Raw genomic sequence first — 5,140 nt, forward strand, 5'->3', positions numbered from 1 at the left:
TGGGGCCTTCAAATACCTAGTTACGCCCCTGGCTGGGGCATGTAGTTCTACAGCAGCCAAAGAGGCACAACTGCCTACCTCGAGCCCAAATAATTATAGCCACCTGAAAACCTGGCTAAAATAAGTTAATATGCACTGTTACACATTAATAAATGTTTATCTAGCGGCAAGATCCCTGGTGTATACAGTAGATGCTAATAACTAAGTTGCTCCCCCCTAGGAGATTCTTGGACCTCAGCAGCTGCACAATGTCTGCTCGGGTTGGATGTAATTTAGTGTGAAACAAGATGACAGGACCAGCGCAGTGTTTGTGTGCTCTGTTATTATTCAGGAACAGTTCATGGTCGCTGTTTGGTTTTAGGATCATCCAAAGGACTTGTCGGTCTCACACATATCGGTTCAGCTCTGTTTAATTAAATGTACAATCTTATTACCCCCCCCCCCCTCCCCCTCTTCCCCATATAATATAATAGTAGCATCATGTACGGGAATGTGACCATAATTGTTCCATAGGCTGGGGTGGATCCTTATGTGGCACGCCCTCTGATCCTTCACAGAAATTGTATTATACAGAACTACATGCAGAATTATATAATATATATATATATATATATATATATATAATGCTCCAAGAAGATTAGCACTAGCACACTGTTATTGGTACAAAAGAATTTGTATTGCAAATAGATCAATGCTTCGTAGCTACCGCCATGTCGTCAGGACCATGCAACATTATATACATATATACATATATACAGTATATGGAACAAAACTCAACTGAAGTCCTTCAAATGTTTAATTGGTGCCACCAGTACATGAGACGTCCGACCACAAGGCCGCCTCTTAAAAAGCAATATTTAAAGCTTTATTTATCAGATATATATATATATATATATATATATATATTGAGGCATGGTTACATCTTTATGTGGAGCTGCTAAAGGCACTGCTCTTATCCATCCTAAACCACTATTCTCCAATTGCAATATATATATATATATATATATATATATATATATATATATATACGTATATATATTCCTGTAAATTATATCTTTGCAGTGAGTTCTGATGTCATCGCTTATAATCAATGGAGTCACTCCAGTGTTCATTCGGAGAGCATCTGAATTAAAAGCTATAATGCACCAAATACAATAAATGATTACAGATATTAGATATTATATTCTTATTAACATTTACTGATGTAGCAGCAGCAATTTCAATGGCTTCTTACAATGAATTATACCCGTGTGACACTTCAGACTACAACAGTGCGCTTTTATAAGGTTATTATAATCAGTCTCTTAGATGACTTCTAATATTCATTCAATTTACAGTAGGGAATACAATTACTCCATATATAATATATCTATATGTTCTATGCTTTAGTCTATCATCTATTTACACATTTCCACACTTTGGATTATTTTATTTTACATCCATTATTACCACCAGTCACTGACACTATGCTAATCTATGGGCCATTCAATAAGATTACCTTTACACTTATGCTTTGCCTATATTGGGCTACCAAGATTAACCAAGTTAATTTAAGTCTCATATGGAGGAGATGTACTAAAAATTTGGATGGAGATAAATTACCAACCAATCAGCTCCTAACTGTTATTTTTCAAACACAGCCTGTACAGTGACTGTTAGGAGCTGATGGGTTGGTACATTATGTCTCTACAAGGCTTAGTGCAGCTCTCCCCAGTGATGACATGTAAATATGCAGCAGATACACCCTACAATTATACTGTGTGCCTACAGTTGTACTATGAAGGTATGTAACATGCGTTCTTCTAACTAACTCTAGTGTGGCCAATCAGCAGGTGTGATTCACACAGTATGTACCTGGATTTACATGGCCGGCCTGCTGACCCGACATATTTACATGTGTTTGTTGTTGGAAACCTGGACCAAGTCATTATTATAGACTGATTTTAGAGAAGTAGAAATGTAAATGGTTTTATAACGGTTAGTAAGAAAGTAGCCGTTATGTATTTGTTATATTTCTAAACTGCCGCCTTCCGCCTTGGCTTCACCAGACAGGCTTATAAATGGCCAAGTCCCTCTGCCAAAGAGATCACACCCATATTGGTAGTATCACAGACATTACCATGTGAGCGGCTGACACAGTACAAATTATGTTACATTACCATGTCTGCTATATGTGGGAACATTACAATATGTTTTTTTTTTTTTGGGGGGGGGGGGGTACAAGAATAGGTACATTGTAATTAAACATTTTACTAATTGTCTCTGAAGACTTTTTGGGCAGGAAAATTGTTAACTTAATATACTGTATACTGAAGAAATACTTTCATTATATGACTGGAAATGATATGTGGATTTGTTATTATACACTATGCACTTAGTGGATCTAAGTCAAGTGAGACCTAACAGCACAGTAGATAGGGGTTTTGTGTTGTATATAGAAATAATGAGTTTTCTATGGATGCCTCAAATTTGTCTACTCTCCCAGAATGTCCTATAGACTCACAGACCCACTTATGCCCTCCAGTGAAGTGGGCGGTCCGGGGGCATGATGATGTATGCCCTTGTGGCCCCACAGTCCGATTCTGTGAATCACGGCATTGAGTGGCGGGTGACGGAGCATTGATGGCGGAGCTCACTGCCCCATGCTCTGCACACCTACCACCTGCGCCCGCCCTGCAGAGAGAGACAGGGAGACTGACTGAAATGTTAATCTTTATTTGCCTGTTTTATAGTTTATATTCATGGAGACCGAGTTAGTGCAGCATAACTGACTTTAGAAATAGCTTAAGTGCATAGTATGGGGCTTCAATCGAGAAGCCGCTAAACTCACTGATTTACCATCCACAGCCGCAGCGGTCAACATTCGTATCGGCATTTGCACATGCCCCATACTAGGTGCAAGAGATTTATCCCCGTACGCAGGGCTCAGAATAGCACGGTACTCTAGCTACACGCCCACAACGCTCCTACGAAACTCCCATGACACTCCCATGTAACTGAACAGTCCAGATCAATCACATTGTCGCCGCCCACTTCCTGCCCCAAAACGCCCATTTCACAAAAGAGAGAACCGGCCAAGATCCACCCGACTCAGAATGGGCAGGAGGTGCGCGAAAATGTTTAAATTCGCTTCTGTGTCGGTGAAAAGAGATGTGTCCACTGTCCGGCTCTGTCCCTATGTAACAGTCTTTCAAACTCCAATTTTTATAATTAAATGAGGGTGTGTAGGAGCTTGTGAGGTGTCTGCCTGATTTGGAGTATGGTTTGGGTGTATTTAGCGTATAAGGGGGAATGACTTTTCCCATAACTGTTGACACTAATTTGCTAAAGTAATTTTTCTCATATGTCATGGTTTGTCACTTTATTCTGAATGATGCCCTCATTTTTATTACTGGCTTTTACAGTAATTGTAACTGAGTATTGTGCAGCTAGAACATTAGTGTTATCAGCACATAACCTGACCTTCTGTCCGAGTACGAGTCAGTTTCATCTGCCAATTATTTAAGACTGGAAATTGACTCAAGCTTGGGACCCAAACAATTATTTTATAATAGCTCCCAAAAATCTGTTTGGAATTTTTGGGACTTTCTACGGATTTCTATGTAAATCCAATTTGCCGGTGATCACACTGAGATGCATTTGTGCCCACGCTGTGATAATTTAGTGTTCATTGTCATGTTTTTGGGCTCCCTACACCCTGGCACCCCAGGAAGCCGCTTAGGTTCTAGTGGTAGTGCCAGCCTAGAGTTAAAAATTGATATATAAGTGACTGAAAAACGCTGAAAGGGTCACTCTATGGCAAGAGACTTTCTCCAGGAATAGTAATTAGCTGACTGCAACAAATGGTCAGGCCAGGACTAGAGGTCAATGTGACAGAAGTTACTGAGATCAGTGGCTGTTTCCCAGCAATGTTCCCCATTTATCTGCACACTTTCAAAGTCAAACCAGTATAATTTAATAACAATTCACTCATATATCTGTATTTTTTTATTGTACATGCAGAGTGTACTGTACTGTGTGGTTACTATTGAGATGTGCGGGCCCAGTTCTCAGAGAACCGACAACAACCAAATTTAGCGGTTCCTAGACGAACTGAGTTCAAGTTCGCAATCACTTTGGGGTACTGTGACTCGCTTGAGTCCCGTTTCGGATCTTCCCGCAGTTTGGAACTCGGATTTAAAAAACTGAACTGGGGTTTTGGATTGCATGCTAATGCTAACAGGTCATTTTAGCTGTTTTTGTATTTTTTTTTATTTTGTAAAAAAATACACATCCAAATCACGCGAGGGTGGTTTAGCAAAACCAAAACCAAAACATGAAGGTGAATCCGGATCCAAAACCACAACCAAAACACAGGGGCCGGCACACATCTCTAGTTTACAATGAACATAACGGGGCCCAATCCAGTTATCAGTGAGACACTGTAGTAGCCTTACTACAGTGTCTGCAATTACTGTAATGAAAACATCGTTCATTCTTACTAACACCACTATAAGGTGTGAGTAAAGATCACTACGGACACACCGTATGGGAACAACGCTACGTGAATTGGTTACAATATGTTTTAATTGCCCCATCCCCTGCTAATAAGCACAACTGTCCCAGCTAATATGTTACATTTCGTAGCTTGAAGAACTCATGGCAGGTACACTAATGGTAGGGCACTAATGGTAGGACACTAATGGTAGGGCACTAATGGTAGGATACCAATGGTAGGGCACTAATGGTAGGACACTAATGGTAGGTACACTAATGGTAGGACACTAATGGTAGGACACTAATGGTAGGACACTAATGGTAGAGCACTAATGGTAGGTACACTAATGGTAGGGCACTAATGGTAGAGCACTAATGGTAGGGCACTAATGGTAGGACACTAATGGTAGGGCACTAATGGTAGGACACTAATGGTAGGGCACTAATGGTAGGACACTAATGGTAGGACACTAATGGTAGGACACTAATGGTAGAGCACTAATGGTAGGTACACTAATGGTAGGGCACTAATGGTAGAGCACTAATGGTAGGGCACTAATGGTAGGACACTAATGGTAGGGCACTAATGGTAGGACACTAATGGTAGGGCACTAATGGTAGGACACTAATGGTAGGTACACTAATGGTAGGGCGCTAATGGTAG

The sequence above is a fragment of the Taudactylus pleione genome, unplaced genomic scaffold (assembly GCF_031769625.1).
Source record: "Taudactylus pleione unplaced genomic scaffold, aTauple2 ptg000074l, whole genome shotgun sequence".
Classification (NCBI taxonomy): Eukaryota; Metazoa; Chordata; class Amphibia; order Anura; family Myobatrachidae; genus Taudactylus; species Taudactylus pleione.